General features: G+C 42.2%; 1 protein-coding gene across 9 annotated transcripts in view; it reads left to right on the top strand.

The window, feature by feature from the left end:
* The window catches only part of LOC134354971 (CMP-N-acetylneuraminate-beta-1,4-galactoside alpha-2,3-sialyltransferase-like), a 568,489-nt gene that overhangs the window by 108,864 nt on the left and 440,856 nt on the right, over positions 1–18,769 (top strand). Inside the window, exon 2 of one of the 9 annotated variants that reach the window (XM_063064543.1) lies at positions 7,666–7,785. The exons of the other annotated variants lie outside the window; for them this stretch is intronic. The gene's annotated coding sequence lies outside the window, so the exon portion shown is untranslated. The remainder of the gene's footprint in view (positions 1–7,665; positions 7,786–18,769) is intronic. 9 annotated transcript variants of the gene reach the window in all.

Here is an 18,769-nt window from a genome sequence, read left to right as displayed (position 1 = left end):
GAGATCCTAGAGATGCTGCCTGGCCTGCTGCGTTCACCAGCAACTTTGATGTGTGTTGCTTGAATTTCCAGCATCTGCAGAATTCCTCGTGTTTATGTTACTGGGTTAGGGCAGCTGCTAGACAATAGCCAGGCTTCCCATTGTTTATTTGAGACACTATGCCACTTAATTGAGACTGTTGCCGAACAGTTTCTTCCTCGTGTCAGTCGTGTGAACTTGTGTGGCTGTTAGACACTACACCATGCTAAGAGCAAACAGTTTTTAAATAGCATCAATTGTGTATGCTTCGGTTCAAAGAACAGTGATTTTTGTCACTGATAGTTGGTGAGAAATAAAGCAGTGAGACAATTCAGAACTGTTTTCTTCACTGAAACTGCAGTGTCATGCTTGGAGATGCACAAAACAACCAGGAGTGAAAAGGAAACAATTTCACTACTTCATAAAGTTAGGAACTAAGAAGAATTTGATGGTCCTGGTGAAGGGCCTCAGCCTGAAATGTTGACTCTTTACTCTGTACAAGACAATGAGAGGCATTGATCATGTGGATAGTCAGAGGCCTTTTCCCAGGGCTGAAATGGCTAGCACGAGAGGGCATAGTTTTAAGGTGCTTGGAAGTAGGTACAGAGGAGATGCCAAGGGTAAGTTTTTTACACAGAGAGTGGTGAGTGTGTGGAATGGGCTGCCAGCGGCAGTCATGGAGGCGGAAACAGTAGGGTCTTTTAAGAGACTCCTGGATGGATAGATCGAGTTTAGAAAAGTAGAGGGCTATGGGTAAGCCCAGGTAGTTCTAAGGTAAGGACATGTTCGGCACAGGTTTGTGGGCTGAAGGGCCTGTGTTGTGCTGTAGGTTTTCTATGTTTCTATGTTTTTTCCATAGATGCTGCTTGGCCTGCTGAGTTCGTGCAGCATTTTGTGTGATGCCAAGAATTTGAAAATATCGACACTTATCATGAATTTGCAATGAAAAGATTTGGAGGATGCAATCTTCGAAAGCATTGCCTTTGCTAGGTGCCTGTGCTAATTTTGTTCATTTACAATCAATCAAAAGAATATAGCAGCATGTTGGTTGTCTATTGTATCTGACGATGACAGTGGAACCTTTGCAGGAGTGTTTTAAAGTGGAAAAGCCTTTAAAGTGGGAACTGGGGACGTTGTACCTTCTCAACCTCGGAAGATGGCGTTCAGCGGTATGCATAATTGTCACAAACTGGGGTCTTCCTTGGTTGCAGAGAATAACCATGATTTTTCCATGCCAAGATGGATTTTAGAGCAGTTTGTGCTTGAACCTACTAGGTGAAAGGCTATCTTAGACTGGGTGTTAGATAATAACCCAGATCTTATTAGGGAGCTTAATGTAAAATAACCCTTAGTGATCATAATATAGTTGAATTCATACTGCAGTTTGAGAGGGAGAAACATAAGTCACATGTATCAGTATCGCAATGGAATAAAGGGAAGTGTGGAGGTGAGAGAGAGTAGCTTGCCCAGGTCGATTGGAGGAGGATACTGGTGGGGATGACAGCAAAGCAGGGGTGGCTGAAGTTTCTGGCAATGGTTCACAAGGCACAGGATAGATATGTCACAGGAGGACACGTCAAAGACAAATTTATTTCTCAATTGGCAGGGCTAGGCAAAAGTGGCTGACAAGGGAAGTTAGGGACTGCAGAAAAGCCAAGGAAAGGGCATTTAAGGTAGCAAAAGTGAGTGAGAAGTTGGATGATTGGGAAGCTTTTCAGATCCAACAAAAGGGAACTGAAAAAGCTATAAGAAGGGAAAAGATGAAATAGGAAGGCAAACCAGCCACAAAAAAGCAGGAATTTCAGTTTTTTCAGTTATTAAAATAAAGTAAAAGGGATGTGAGAGTTGATATTTGACCACTGGACAATGATGCTAGTGAGGTAGTAATGGGGGACAAAGAAATGGCAGATGAACTTAATGAGTACCTTGCAAAAGTCTTCACTGTGGAAGACACTAGCAGTGTGCCAGAGGTCTGTGGGTGTCAGGGAGCAGAAGTGAGTGTCATTGCTATTACAGAGGAAAAAGTGTTAGGCAAAATCAAAGGTCGAAAAGTGGATAAATCACCTGGTCTAAATTGACTACATCCCAGAATCCTGAGAGAAGTTGCTGAAGAGGTAATGGATGCATTGGTCATAATCTTTCAAGAATCACTTGATTTTGTCATGGTCCTGGAGGACTGCAAAACTGCAAATGTCGTTCCACTCTTTAACAAAGGAGGAAGGCAAAAGAAAGGAAATTATAGCCCAGTTAGCCTAAGCTCAGTGGTTGGGAAAGTGTTAGAGTCTATTATTTAGGATGAGGTTTTGGGGAACTTGGAGACTAATGATAAAATAAGTCAAAGTCAGCATGGTTTCTCTAAAGGGAAATCTTGCCTGACAAATCTGTTAGAGTTCTTTGAGGAAGTAACAAGCAAGGTAGAGAAGGGAGAGGCAGTGGATGTCCTTCACTTGGATTTTCAGATGGCATTGGATAAGATGCCACATGTGAGGCTGCTTAACAAGATAAAATCCAATGGTATTACAGGAATGATACAGGAGAAATGGCTGCAAATTGGAATAAAGGGGGCTTTTTCTGGTTGGCTGCTAATGACTAGTGTTGTTCCTCAAGGGTCAGTATTGGGACCGCTACTTTTCACATTGTATGTCAGTGATTTAGATAATGGAATTGATGACCTTGTGGCAAAGTTTGCATATGATACGAAGATAGGTAAAGGGTAGATAGTACTGAGGAAGCAGTGTGATTGCAGTAAGGCTTAGACAAATTGGAAAATGGGCAAAAATTTGGCAGATGGAGTACAATATTGGGAAATGTACAATAATACATTTTGGTAAAAGGAACAATAGTGCAAAATATTGTTTAAATGGGGCGAATATTCAAACATCAGAGGTACAGAGAGACTTGGGTGTCCTCGTGCAAGACTCCAAAAAGGTTAATTTACAGGTTGAGTCTGTGGTAAAGAAAGCAAATGCAATGTTGGCATACATTTCAAGTGGAATACAATATAAAAACTAGGAGATAATTCTGAGCCTTTATAAGACACTAGTTAGGCTGCACTTATATGACCTTATTGTCAACAGTTTTGGGTCCCATATCTCTGAAAGGATATGTTATCATTGGAGAAAGTCCAGAGGACGCTCACAAGGATGATTCTGGGAATAGGGGACTTAACATATGAGGAGCATTTTGTACTCAGTGGAATTTAGAAGAATGTGGGAGGATCTCATTGCATGTTGAAGTGACTAGATAAGGTGAATGTGGAGAGAATGTTTCCTATGGTGGAGTTATCCAGAACTTGAGGGCACAGCCTCAAAGCTGAGGGGCGACCTTTTAGAACAGAGGTAAGGAGGAATTTTTTTTAGCCAGAGAGTAGTGAATCTTTGGAATGCACATTCCGGCCCCTACATACAATGTCCACAATGCATGGCAGAACAACACAGAGCATAACAAAAGAGAACACACAACAAGCAACAGAACATAAACAGCAGAACAAATCCCGTTTCTCCCTCCCACCACGTAGATAGACAATCCTCTAACCCCAGGAAACGCTGACCCTGTGGTTGGGGTGGGGGTGGGGACAAGTTCACCAGCCCTGATCCTCACTGGTATGCTGGCCTGACATCTGACATCAGACCACGGGTGTCCCACGTCCGCACCACTGGCCTCTGAAAGTGGAGCGGAGACTTGGTGTCCATCCTGACCTCTAATTCCCCCACGTACCCATCCTTAGACCCCAACCTGACCCTTACCTTCCCCCCTCTGTCCCCAAAACCATCACTATGAATTTTTTTAAAAAACAGCTAAATCTGAGCTGTGATTTCTACGGATGTTGTAGCTTGACACCATCTTGTCAGGTTTTTACTGTATCAACTTGTTTGCATCCTGCTGCAGAATCACAATGTTCTCATCATATTGTTGTATCATTGGCAAACTTGGAAACCTTGCATTGTGTTTTCTTCTCTGGGGCATTAATGCAAATAGAAAGCAACTTAAAGCCAAGAACTGATCTCTGGTAAACTCCACTAGTTATTCATAATATCAAACACAAAATGATGGAGGAACTCAGCAAGTTTGTCAGCATCTATGGAGAGGAATGAACAGTTGACGTTTTGGGCTGAGACGCTTCATCAAGACTGGAAAGGAATGGAGAAGAAGCTGGGAGAAGGAGAAAGAGTACAAGCTGGAAAGTAATAGGTGAATCCGGGTGAGGGGGGGAGTTATGTGGGTGGGGGGGGGGCGTGAAGTGAAAAGCTGGAAAGGATAAAGGCTGAAGAAGAAGGAATCTAAAAGGTGGTGGAGAGTGGATGGAGGTGATGGACAGGTAACTAGTTTCTTGTTTCATCCCCCCACCCAACCACTCCTTCTACCCCACCCACCTTTCCCCCAACCTGGTTTCTCCTATCACTGGCTAACTTACACTCCTTCCCTCCCCCACCTCTTTATTCTGGCTTCCATTCCAGTCCTGATGAAAGGTCTCTGCCTGAAATGTTCTTTCCTTTCCAAAGACACTGGCCTGATCTGTTGAGTTCCTCCACCATTTTGTGTTTGTTGCTCTGGATTTCCAGGATCTGCCAAACCTTTGGTGTTTATTCACAATATTTTCTCTTGGTCCAGGACATTTGAAGTGTTGACTTGGCCCATTGAATGTAATTTCAGTTTGAAAGATGATTCGGTAACAGCAGGAATGAAGCCATTTGGCCCATTGAGTCGGAAATGTAAGAGCAGTGATGAATTAGGAAAATGTTATGCTTGGGGAAAAAGCATGCCATAAGCACTTTGACTGTAATTTGGCAGCCATTTACACACCATTGGATTCCAAAACCATAAAATTATTATAAATAAAAAGGCAATTTGGCTGAATTCCATTAATTTATCCTGAAAAATTTTGTAGCTATTTCTAAACTAATTTAGGGGTTTTGTCTGTTTTGAAACTACCCCAATTTTTATTATAAGATAGTCATCAGGAAATTCCTTAATTTACCCCTTCATCTTGTTCTAAGTAGTTCAAATGATTGTTCAGATCCTGACCTATAATAGTGTTAGTTTGTATATGTACTCCAAGTTTAGGGGCAGAAACTTGTTAACAAATTCTTTTACACACAGTTGTTTGTCACCGCATTAATAGCTACAGTATCAATATATTTTTCAAGCATCAGTATTGAATATTACAATAATCTGTATTGCTAGCAGTTTTAACACTCAAAAGTTCATAAATGTACAAGGAAATATATATGAAACAATCATATTAAGATACTTCGATTGTGACATTCTTCAGTTTTCAAGGGCAAAAGGTGATACCATATCCATTCAAACTCAAACTGAAGATGTTTGCTATTTCACCATATTTATGAAAGGTCTCAGCTCAGAATGTCAACTCTTCATTCCTCTCCATAGATGCTACCTGACCTGCCGAGTTCCTCCAGCATGTTGTGTTTCTCTGGACTTTCAGCATCTGCAGGATCAGCTGTGTTCACTATACTTCGTTCTGTTTTTCAAAAGCCTTGTTTATAGCTGAATGTGAAACACTGTCATTGCATTTTTGCAATAATGTTACCATCATGCAAGCATCACTGATCATTGGTCAGTTTATGATGCTATCTGTCAATGGTTCAATGGTTCCATTTATTATTGGAGAATGTACACGGTATACAGCCTGAAATTCTTACTCTTAGCAGACATCCACAAAACAGAAGAAACCCCCAAAAAATGAATGACCGAAGAACATTAGAACCCCAATCATATTTAATTTTGATATCAAATTTGTAGTGGGAGCTATGCCAAAACAAGTGAATGCACAATTTTATCTAGAGTCCGTTGAGAAAAATCTCTCAGTCAGGTGGTGTTCCATTAAGTAATTTCTCTGTAGAGATGTGGAGAAAAAATGCTAATATTTTCGTTAGCCCCATTAGTCTGCCAGTCACATCCACACTGCTGAACTTCAGAAAATGCTGTAGTTTTATCTCTGCCTTGTTGGATATTAGTTTGGTTAATTGTAGTATGTTTTTAATTTGTTCTGAATGGCATAAATAAGAAGTGCTTTGGTTTGGAATTGGATGATCCAGCTGCTGTGATATTTGGCAGAACATCCTGATTTTGATTTAATATTCCAGCTGTTCTGGTAGTCATTGAGAAGTGTGTTCTTATTTTGTGCTTAATAGTTAGGAGTTCTGGTGGGAATAATAACCTACGAAAAAGGATTACGATGTTCAGAGTTTGATAATTCTCTTTTCTGAGAGTATAGTGTTAGAGTCCAATACCTTTCACAGCCTTGTGAAGGGGTGTCATTGTGATGTGTAGAAGGTTACTGTGGCAGCTGATTGGGCGAAAAATCCTACTGCAGTTGAAATTGGTACTGTTAACAGTGATTTTCAGAAGGATATGCTTTTAACTTTTCTCTCACAACTAAATACTTCACATTTAATTGATAATATGTTGGCAGGATAATTTGTTTTCTTTCCCAATTTTCACTCTCCTTTTCTGGCCTGAAGCTGTTCACATCCTTCTGAGGGATAGATCCTAGTGAATTGGCATTTCAACCAAGTGGGTGTTTGTGTAACATGCAATATTTATGTGGTTCTTTTAACCGGAAGCATTGACTATGTCTCTTTCCACAGTGCTGCTGACCTATTGTGTTTTTGTTATTTTCTGCTTTTATTTCAAATTTCCAGCAAGCAATAACTTTTCAATTTATTCCTCAGAGTTCAAAGTACATTTTTTATCAAAGTATGTATACATTATAACACACACAAAATGCTGGAGGAACTGAGCAGGCCAAGCAGCATCTGTGGAAAAGAGTAAACAGTCAACATTTTGGGCTGAGACCCTTCGTCAGGAGTGGAAAGGAAGGGGAGGTCAGAGAAAGAAGCTGGGGGCAGGAAAGAAAGAAGTGTAAGTTAGCAGGTGATAGATGAAACCAGGAGAGGGGGAGAGGGTGAAGTTAAGAGCTGGAAAGTTGATTGGTGAAAGAGATTAAGGGCTGGAGAATGGGGGAATCTGATAGGAGAGAACAGAAGACCAGGTTCCAAGCCTACACCAACATGGCTCCCCAACTCTTCCTACACTACATCAACAAATGTAGTGGAGCTGCTTTCTGCATCCATGCTGAGCTCGTCAATTTCATCAAATTTGCCTCCAACTTCCACCCTGCCCTCAAATTTACTTGGTCTATTTCTGACATCTCTATCTCTCCTTTCTTGATCTCTCTGTCTCTGGAGACTGATTCTTACAGCCACCTGGACTATCCCTCTTCCCACTCTGTCACTTGTAAAAACACCATCCCCTTCTCTCAGTTCCTCCGTCTTCACCACATCTGCTTTTCATTCCATTTCATTTCATTCCAGAATAACTGACATGTTCTCCTTCAGGGAAAGGGGCTTTCCTTTCACCACTATCAATGCTGCCCTGACCCCATCCTCTTGCCTCCACACCAGGGATAGGGTTCCTCTTGTCCTCACCTACCACCCCACTAGCCTCCATGTCCAGCATATAATTATCCATAACTTCCGCAATTTCCAATGGGATCTCACCCCCAGGCACATCTCCCCCCCCCCGCCCCCAACTTTCCGCTTTCTGCAGGGATCATTCTCTACACAACTCCCTTGTCCAGTCGTCCCTCCCCACTGATCTCTCTCCTGGTACTTATCGTTGCAGGCGGGAGAAGTGCCACATCTCCTCCGTCACTCCCATTCAGGGCCCGAAGCAGTCCTTCCAGGTGAGGCGGATCTTCACTTGCAAGTCTGTTGGGGTCGTCTACTGTGTCTGGTGCTTCTGGTACGACTTCTTGTATATCGATGAGACCTGACGTAGATTGAGAGTCTGCTTCGTTGAGCACCTTTGTTACATCCACCACAAAAAGCAGGATCTTCCGATGGTCACCCGTTTCAATTCTACTTCCCATTACCATTCCAACATGTCAGTCCACGGCCTACTCTACTGCCATGAGGAGGCTACCTTCAGGTTGGAGGAGGAACATCTTATATATTCCATCTGGGTAGCCTCCAACCTGATGGCATGATCATTAATTTCTCGAACTTCAGGTAATTGCACTCCACTCCACCTCCCCTTTTTCACTATTCCCCATTCCTGTTCCCCTCTCTCACCTTATCTTCTTACCTGGCCATCACCTCGTGCTGGTTCTCCTCCCCTTTCCCTTATTCCATGGTCTTCTGTCCTCTCCTGTCAGATTCCCCCTTCTCCAGCCCTGTATCTCTTTCCCGGATCAACTTTACAGCTCTTTACTTCACCCTCCTGGTTTCACTTATCACCTGCCACCTCCCCACCTTCTTACTCTGACTTCTCCACTTTGTTTCCAGTCCTGATGAAGGGTCTCGGTCCAAAACGTCAGCTGTTTACTCTTTTCCACAGATGCTGCCTGGCCTGCTGAGTTCCTCCAGTATTTTGTGTGTGTTAATTTGGATTTCCAGGATCTGCAGATTTTTCTCATGTTTATGTATACATACCTTGAGATTTGTGTCCTAACAGTCAGTCACGAAACAAAGCCCATTAAAAAAGCACGACAGTCAACCACCCAATGTGCCGAGAGAAAAACAAATCCTGCAAGCAATGAATGCAAGCAAGTAAGCATTCTGAACTGAAGTCCATAGAGGGATTTTGTCCATGGACACAGACCGGAGCAGCAAGCTGAACTAGTACATCCCTCGCCTTGGGCCCCGACACCCTGGTCTTTTCAGTTTGGCACCTGGCACCTAAGTTGTCATCCAACATTGGGTTCAGTTAACTTAATGTGCTCTGGGGCTTAGATCCTGCCGCCTCAATTCGGCATGTCTCTTAAATCGTCATCCAGACGCTGGCTTCAGTTGTTTCAATATGCTCTGGAGCCTGCAGCTTGCTGCCTCGATTTGGCCTACACCTGACCTTTCTGATTCAGCAAGGCACTGAAACTGATTGAACCTCAGGTCTTCTTCACTCTAGGTGATGGGCACACTGACTCACCTCGCCTCACTTCTGTTGTGAACATTAACTTATTTGTGGTACTGTCATAGTTGACTTAACCACACAGGTCCTTTGACAGAACTTACTGATCAACTTTGTGAGCAAGAGCCTTGGCAGTTTTTCCCTTTCCCTTATCAGCAGTGAAGCAGTGGAAACTATAGAGAATTACAAGGATGTTGCCTGGATTGGAGGGCATACCTTATGAGAATAACTTTAGTGTACTTGGCCTTTTCTCCTTGGAGCAATGGAGGATGAGAGGTGACCTGATAGAGGTGTATAGGATGATGAGGGGCATTGATCATGTGGATAGCCGGAGGCTTTTTCCCAGGGCTGAAATGGCTAACTTGACAGGGCATAGCTTTAAGGTGTTTGGCAATCGGTACCAAGGGGATGTCAGGGTTAAGTTCTTCACAGGGAGAGAGAGTGGTGCTGGAAGTGGATACAATAACGTCCTTTAAGAGCTTCTTAGGTAGGCACATGGAGCTTAGAAAAATAGAGGGCTATGCGCTAGGGAAATACTAGGCAGTTTCTAGATTAGGTTACATGGTTGGCACAACATTGTGGGCTGAAGGGCCTGTTAATGTGCTGTAGATTTCGATGTTTTATGTTCTATGAAGCCAGTTGTATCTCAATTTAGAAATTCCTTTCACAGAAAGCAGCTAGGTCACTTGTTAATTTTAAATCTGACGTGTAGATTGGCGTTAAACAAAGAGATCAAGGCAAATAGGTGGCGAACCCCCTACCTTGCATGCCAGAGACCTGGGTTCAATTTTGGCCTCAAGTGATAGTTGTTTGTAGTTTGTATGTTCTCTCTGGGTTTCTGCTGGGCATTGTAGTTCCTGTCGTGGTTTCTCGTTTCTCACAAACGACAAGGAGACGCAGAAAATCCTTCAAGAAGTTTTAAACTTTAATTTGCAAATCAAAGCTGAGACAATCAGAAAGGTAGTTGCTGACTGCCCCCTGAGGCTTGTACACAGCATTTTTATAGCAATTTCCTATCTTAGCTACATTATCATATCTAGTCGGCCTGTGATTACATATCATCAATATATGTGCTCTTGACTTTGCACTATTGTTTTACTCCCCAACTTAATTATGTCCTAGTTTACATTTTAGACCAGGTGTCTCCTCATCCCTAACCAGTTATTTCTTAATTAGTCTTGTTGTGACATACTACCACATATTTCATTACCTTACTCGCCACCGATATCTTTCTACTTGGTTTCATTCTAGTTCTCTTCATGAATTAATAGTGATTAGGTCAAAAGTCATGGCTACATAGTGAATACCCTCTATTCAGCTAGCAGTGGTTACATAGTAAATATAGAAAATATAATGTGTGCATTTGAGTAAATACTGAAATACTGTTGAGTAAATATTGTAATACATAGAAAATACAATGAATGCGTTTACATTTTCCAATATTCCCTCCCACACTTCAAAGATGTGCAGGTTGGTAAACAAATTGTCCCTAGTGTGTAGATGACTGGTATATTCAGAGGAGAATTAAAAAAAATAGATTGACGTAGGATTAAAATAGATTGAGGCCACATTAATCATCAACCACCAGTGGGACAAATGATCTGTCTCCATATTGTATTTGTCTGTGACTACAATGATGACAAATGGGTGTGTGTCTGGGGGAGGGAAGGAAAACATGCTGAGTTTGTTCTAAAATCAGCCTTAATCTCATTGGATGATAGAACAGCCCCAGTGGATCAATTGCCAATTTCTATTCCAGTGTTCCTAGAGGGCAGTGAGAGAATGAGGCCTGGTTAAAGGATGTCAGAGCACAGGCTGATGGTAGAGATGGTATCAATAGATGTGTGGAAAGTTGATGGAATAAAATGTTATGCTAAAGCTTTGAATTAACGAGCGAGATAGCACCATTGTTGCAAGTTAGGAGCCATTGGTAAAGGGCACGTCTCATCGGGGGTGAGTTTTATTTGAGCCAATAAAAAGAAGGAAGGTGTAAGCGGAGTGATTGTTGAGGGAGCGCCCATTGTTGGAGTGGGCCATGTTAGAGTGTCAGGCTTGGGCTAAACAGGCTTTGACAAGAACAGACAGAGGCTAAGGGTGCTGAGTTGTTATCATTTGTTTTGATCGTGGAACCTGGACTTGAGAAGTTGGAGCCAAGCTTGGTAATAAGAGGCTGAGTAAGTGACCGAGCTGAGTGCAAACCTCAAAGGTTTCAGACAGAAGGCCCAGGTAAGCTATTTTTATTGTTTGGAAATCCTTAGTAGCTAGTTTAGTGTAGGGAGGACAGTTAAGATGGTGGATTGTTCCTCCTGTGAGATGTGCAATTTCACGGTATCTGTCTCCCTGAGGACTACGTCTGCAGGAAGTGCATGCAGTTTCAGCTCCTGACTGACCAGGTTAAGGAAGTGGAGCTGTAGCTAGATGTACTCAGGGCCATCCAGGAGGCTTAAAAACTCATAAATGAAGCTTTTTAGAAGCAGTCACACACATAATGTAGGCTTCAGACAGTGGATGGGTGACTGGTGGAAGTAAGGGGGGTAAGCAGTTCGCGCAGGATTCCCTGTGGGCGCTCACCTTAGCAAAAAGTATGGATGCTGCAGGGGGTGGAGGAATGCAGGGGCAGGTACATGTCAGGGCTAGTAAAAACAAGCAGCAGCAAAGTGTTTGAGCAGGTTCTTGGAAAACTGAAATGTCTGATGGTAGATAAGTCACCTGGATCTGATAGTTCTGAAAGAAGTGACTGAAGAGATCAGAGAAGCATCAGTAATTATCTTTCAAGAATAGTTAGATTCTGGAATGGTTCCGGAAGTCTGGAAAATTACAAATGTCACTCCACTGTTCAAGAAAGGAGAGAGGCAGAAGAAAGGAAACTATAGGCCAGTTATTCTGACCTCAGTGGTTGGGAGGATGCTGGAGTCAATTATTAAGGATGAGGTCTCAGGGTACCTGGAGGCACATGATAAAATAGGCCATAGTTTCCTCAAGGGAAAATTTTGCCTGACAAACCTTTTGGAATTCTTTGAAGAAGTTACAAGCAGGATGGACAAAAGAAAAATTGGTTGATGTAGTGTACGTAGATTTTCAGAAGGCCTTTGGCAAGGTCTGCTTAAGGATGAGGCTGCTTAACAAGCTACGAGCCCATGGTATTACAGGAAAGATTCTAGCATGGATAAAGAAGTGGCTACTTGGCAGGAGGCAAAGAGTGGGAATAAAGGGCACCTTTTTTGGCTGGCTGCTGATGATGAGTGGTGTTCGACAGGTGTCTGTGTTGAGACCGGTTCATTTTATAGTACATGTTAATGATTTGAATGATGGAATTGATGGCTTTGTTGCAAAGTTTGAAGATAGGTGGAGGAGCAGTTAGTTTTGAGGAAGTAGAGAACAGGCAAAGAAGTGGCAGATGGAGTACAAATGTTGGGAAGTTTATGGTCATGCACTTTGGTAGAAGAAATGATAGGGTTGATCATTTTCTAAATGGATCAAAAATACTTTCATCTCTCTTTTATTTTTTAAATACTTGAAAAAGCTTTTTCTATCCATCTTGATATTGTTTGCTAGTTTGCTTTCATATTCATCTCATTTTAAAAGCTTCCCAATCCTCTATCTTCCCACTAAGTTTTGCTTTGTTGTATCCCCTTGCTTTTGCCTTTACATTAACTTTGACTTCCTTTGTCATTCATAGTTGTACTATTTTGCCATTTGAGTATTTCTTCATTCTGGAATACATCTATCCTGCACCTTCCTCTTTTTTTCCCAGAACTCAAGCCACTGCAGTTCTGCTGTCATCCCTGCCTGCATCTCCTTCCAGTTTACTTTGGCCATCTTCTTTCTCATACCACCATAATTTCCTTTACTCCACTGAATTACTGCTATGTCAGACTCTACTTTCACCCTATCAAATCTCAAGTTGAACTCAATCATATTGTGATCACTGTCTTCTAAGGGTTCTTTTACCTTAAGCTCCCTAATTACATCCAGTTCATTACACACACCCAATCCAGTGTAGCTGATCTCCTAGTAGGCTCAACGATAAACTGCTGTAAAAAGCTGTCTCATAGGCATTCAACAAATTCAGTCTTTTGAGATCCATTACCAAGCTGATTTTCCCAATTTACCTGTATGTTAAAATCTCACATGACGACCATAAAATTGCCCTTTTGACATGCCTTTTCTGTTTCCCATTGTATTTTGTAATCCACATCCCAGCTACTGTTTGGAGGCCTGTATATAACAACCATCAGGGTCATTTTACCCTTGCAGTTTCTTAACTCGACCTACAAGGTTTCAACATCTTCCGATCCTTTGTCACATCTTTCCAATAACTTGATGCCTTCCTTTACCAGCAGAGCCTCACCCCTCTGCCTACCTTCCTATCCCTCCAGTACAATGAGTAACCTTGGACATTCAGCTCCAATTACAACCATCCTTCAGCCAAAATTTTGTGATGGCCATAACATCTTACTCGACAATCTGTAAAATTGCAACAAGATAGTCTACCATATTATTTATACTCCATGCATTGTGATATCACACTCTGAGTACTGTATTTGCTACCCTTTTTGATTCTGTATCCCTAATGCACTGATACTCACCCTGCTGGCTGAAATTTTGTCCTGTCATCTGTCTACCCTTCCTGACAGCCTGACTGAACGCAATCTTTGTTTTTTTTTAACCATCTGTCCTATCCTGAGTCCCTTCACTCTAGTTCCCATCCTCCTGCCGATTAGTTTAAACCTTCCCCAACAGCACTAACAAACTTGCCTGCGGGAACATTTGCCACCCCAGGTTCAGATACAACCCGTCCCTTTTGTACAGGTCATATCTCCCCCAGAAGATGGCCCAACAATCAAAGTACCTGAAGCCCTGCCCCCTGCACCAGCTTCTCAGCAACGTATTTACCTGCCAAATCATCTTGTTTCTACCCTCTCTGGTGCGTGGCACAGGTAACAATCCAGAATTTACTACCCCAGAGATACGATAGATCTAAATCTGTGACTAGCACTCCTATATAGAATCCATAAACTACTGAAGATAACAACACATCAATATTTTCCACATGTGATGAGATAATTGCCTTTGGCTCTTTTGTTAAACTTTAGCAACAGTGAAATGATAAATGCTATTTGAGTGCATAATCTGGTGAAGAATTATTTTAAATTCTATCAGTGATATAAAAGAATCAGTATAGCCTTCAGTGAGCATATTGTGTTTGCGTTTAGCTGTTGAAATTTAATCAGGCACTTGTTAAGAAATCTGAATTCCAAGCAGATTTTGTTTTGTTCAAAAGATGAATGGAACATCGAAGTGCTTCTCTTAGAATATGAATTCTTTCAAATTCTATCTTTGTTGAAATCCTAAAAGAGGGAAGTTGGTTTTAATGTAATTACCAAAAATGCAACTGATGTTCTAAAAGTCTCAAAATCATGGGTTCCTCATATTTTATAGTTTGTTAGGATCAAATGAATTCTTGGTATTTACTCTTTAAACTTCTAACAAGTTTTGCTTCTGGTCGAATTTCAATACTATTTTGCGTAAAAACAAAGAACACACACACACACACACACACACACACCACACACACACACACACCACACACACACACCACACACACACACACACACCACACACACACACACACACACACACACACACACACACACACACACAACTGCTGGAGGAACTCAGCAGGGCAGGCAGCTTCCATGGAGAATAGTGACTAGTCGACATTTTGGACTGAGACCATTCATCAGGACTGGAAAGAAAGATAAGCCAGTGTAAGAAGTTGAGGGTGGGGGGGAAGAAGTACAAGGTGATAGGTGAAACCGGGAGAGGGGGAGGAAGTGAAGTAAAGATCTGGGAAGCTGATTGGCGAAAGAGATAGGAGAGCACAGAAGACTATGGAAAAAACAAAAGGGGGAGGAGCACCAGAGAGAAGTGTTGGGCAGGTAAGGAGATAAGGTGAGAGAGGGAAACAGGAATGTGGAATGGTGAAGGTTGGGCCAATTACCAGAAGTTCACAAAATCTCCTTTTAGCGCTTCTTATGGCACTTACCCTTGCAACCACAAATGTCAGAAGTTCCCAACTATGGCCTTCTTTCAGCTACGATTCAGTGATGCCCAAAATTTCATACCGTCAAGTCTGTAATTGCGCCACTAGATCCATATTATCCTGAATAGTACGTAGATTTAAATCCAGCATCCTGTATTGCATTCTTCACCCTTTTGAATTTTGCCTCTGTGGTGCAATTTAACTCTTTGCTCTATCTGTATTTGTACCCAATCATTGACTTGTCCTTCCTTACATTCATGTTACATCCATTATCTATTTGTAAACCTGCTGGCTCAACCTCAGCTCTGTCGTACTGGTTCTCATTCCCCTGCCATATTAGTTTAACCCACTCCCAACAGCTCTAGTAAGCCTGCCCGCAATATTAGTTCAGCTTGTTTGTATTTTCTGCTGAGAGTGGGGGATGTGCTCAGACTGACCTGCTGGTCATGTCATTCTGCTCTGCATTTTGTGTCTCCTACACTTTTTTTATTATCTATGTTCTCATTCTCTAACTGCTCTCATTCATTCATTGACTGATAACCTTTATTACACCTAATCCTACGGTGACTATCATTTCACCCTATTAGAGCCACCTCCCTCCATTGCTGCCCATGCAGCTTTGCAAGTTTCTTTGGTCTGCCTTTCACATTTGACGAAGAGTTTCCAACCTGAAAGGTGACTGTTTCTCCTTGAACTGATGTGGCCTGACTCGAGAATTTCCGTCATTGTCTGTTTCTGTTTCAGATTTCCAGCACCTGCAGCTCTTTTTTTGACTGAGTCTTTGCTTAAAACATTCAGCAAGTCACCTAGCATCAGTGGAAATGGAAAGTTAATGGGTCAGTCAGATTGAAATCCCTTCATTAGAGTTGTAATTGTCAACTCTTTTTTCCTTTTCCACTGATGTTTGCTGGACCTGAATATTCCCTGGTTTATCTGCTTTGGATTTCCAGCATTTGCTCTGATTTTATTTTTGAAAAGCCTGCCCTCATCTCATTCTCCTGCCACCCCACCAGGGATAGGGTTCCCCTTGTCCTCACCTGTCACTCCTCCAGCTTCTGCATCCAGCACATAGTTCTCTATGACTTCGGCCATCTCCAACAGGATCCCACCATCTGGCACATCTTTCTCCCCCCCCCACAGGGATCATTCCCTAAGTGACACCCTTCTCCAGACATCCCTCCCCACTGATCTCCCTTCTGGTACTCATCCTTGCAAATGGAATAAGTCCCACACCTGTCCCTACACCTCCTCCCTCAATACCATTCAGGGCCCCAAACAGCCCTTCCAGGTGAGGTGACACTTCACCTGTGAATCTGTTGGAGTATCTACTCTATCCAGTGCTCGCGGTGTGGCCTCCTGTATATCGGTGATATATATTGGGAGACAGCTTCACAGGGTACCTATGCCAGAAAAAGCGATCTCCCAGTGGCCAACCATTTTAATTTTACTTCCCATTCCCATTATGACATGTCAGTCCATGGTCTCCTCTACTGCTGCGATGAGGCTACACCCAAGTTGGAGGAGTAACATCTCATATTTTGTCTGGGTAGCCTCCAACCTGATGGCATGAACATCGATTTTTCGAAATTCTGGTAATTGCCCCCCACCCCACCCATGTCACCATTTCCCATTCCCATTTTCCCCTCTAACTTTATCTCCTTACCTGCCCATCACCTTCCTCTGGTGCTCCTCCCCTTTCTCTATCGTCCATGGCCTTCTGTCCTCTCCTATTAGATTCCCCCTTCTCCAGCCCTTTATCTCTTTCACCAGTCAACTTCCTAGCTCTTTACTTCATCTTCTTCCCCGCTCCTCGTTTCACCTATCACCTTCTACCTTGTATTTCTTGCCCTCCCCCACCTTCTTACTTTGCCTTATCATCTTTTTTCCTCCAGTCCTGCTGAAGGTTCTCCGGCCCGAAATGTCGACTGTTTACTGTTTTCCAAAGATGCTGCCTGCCCTGCTGAGTTCCTTCAGCATTTTGTGTGTGCTGCTTTGATATTTCAGATGTGGGTTGTTCATATGTTATCTTACCTCTGCTGTTATGTGTACTTGGCAGTATTAAACTTGCTAGTTTACCTTCTTTCCTCTGAGGCTGTGAACAAATACTGAAACAGATGGGAGTCATTAAGTCTACATTTAGCTAAGATAAGTTTCTTTCTTAAAGACCTACTTCATCGTCATTCACTGGTGTTTACTGAAACGTAAAAACTAAAATGATCTCATTTTAATAACCATTGACAAGTAAAACTTTCATCTTAAAAATCAATATTGTCAGACGGTGGAAATCTGAAAGGAAAACAAGATGTTGGAAATGCATTTAAGATACTTGGGAAACGTCTGTGAAAAGATGAACTGAGGTGAGGTATTTTGGATAGACTTCTTTTGGATAGAAGATCGGCTGATTGTCAGGAGGCAAATCGTGGCATTAAAGGGGGCCTTTTCTGGTTGGCTGGTGATGTTCTGCAGGGGTTGGTGTTGGCATGTTATATGTGAATGACTTGAATGTCGGAATTGATGGCTTTGTGGCCAGATTTGTTGATGATGTGACTATAGGTGGAGGGGTGAGTAGTGTTGAGGAAGCAGGGCAACTGCAGAAGGACTGAGGCAGATTGGGAAAATATACAAAGAAATGGCATATAGAATATAGTGTAGGGAAGTGGATGGTTCATGCACTTTGGTTGAATGAATAATGGTGTAAACTGTTTTCTAAATGGGGAGTAAATTCAAAACTCAGAGGTGCAAAGGGATCTGGAAGTCCTTGTGCAAGTTTCTCTGAAGGTTAACTTGCATGTTGTGTTGGTGGTAAGAAAGGCAAATGTAATATTAGCATTCAGTTCAAGAGTACTAGAATATAAAAGCAAGGATATAATGCATTATAAGGCATTGGTCAAACCTCATTTGGAATATTGTAAGCAGTTTTTTTGCCCCTTATCTAAGAAAAGATTTGCTGGCATTGGAGAGTGTCCAGGGGAGATTCACGTGAATGATTCTGGGTATGAAGGGGTTAACATATGAGGAGTGTTTGATGGTTTTGGGCCTGTACTTATTGGAGTTGAAGAATGAGGGGTATCTCATTGAAACCTTTCAAATATTGAAACACCTAGATGGAGTGGATGTTTCCTATAGTGGATGAGTCTTGGGCCGGAAGACACCACTTCAGACTAGAAGGACATCCATTTAGAACAGAGATGAGGAGGAATTTCTTTAGCCTGATGGTAGTGAATCCGTGGAATTCATGGCCACAGTTGGCTGTGGAGGCCAAGTCATTGAGTACATTTAAAGCAAAGGTTGATTAGTCAGGGCATCAAAGGTTACCCGGAGAAGGCAGGACATAATGGCAGAGCAGTCACAATGGGTTGTATGGTCTAATTCTGCTTCTATGTTTTACGGTCTTGTGGTCTGGATGGAAAAGGAGAAAATGAGTTTTAAGTTGCAGGGAGGGTGGAGGAGAAATGGATAGGGTGAGGTCAGAGTTACTGTGGATAAACTGTGAATGTAGTTCTCTGGTTGGTGGGTTAATGAGAGCAGTGCGAATGTGAGAACCCAATTAGAAAGGAAAGTTTGACTGATATAATCAAATATTTTGCAGAAATATGATACAAAAAGCATGCCTATGAAGTCAGGTCATGGATCTGGTTTTAATAAAAGGCAGAAGAAGGCAGAAGAAATATTTCTGGGTGTTTTTTTAAGATGTAAAAGAAATAATGATGTGAAAAACAGCTTGTCATTTATGATTATTCAGCATTGTTTGTTAATCCCAATTTGCAAATGAAG

This window comes from Mobula hypostoma, chromosome 12 (genome assembly GCF_963921235.1).
Source record: "Mobula hypostoma chromosome 12, sMobHyp1.1, whole genome shotgun sequence".
In the NCBI taxonomy this organism is placed as follows: domain Eukaryota; kingdom Metazoa; phylum Chordata; class Chondrichthyes; order Myliobatiformes; family Myliobatidae; genus Mobula; species Mobula hypostoma.
Note: the sequence above shows the minus strand (reverse complement) of the source record. Positions and strands in the feature narration are given on the sequence as shown.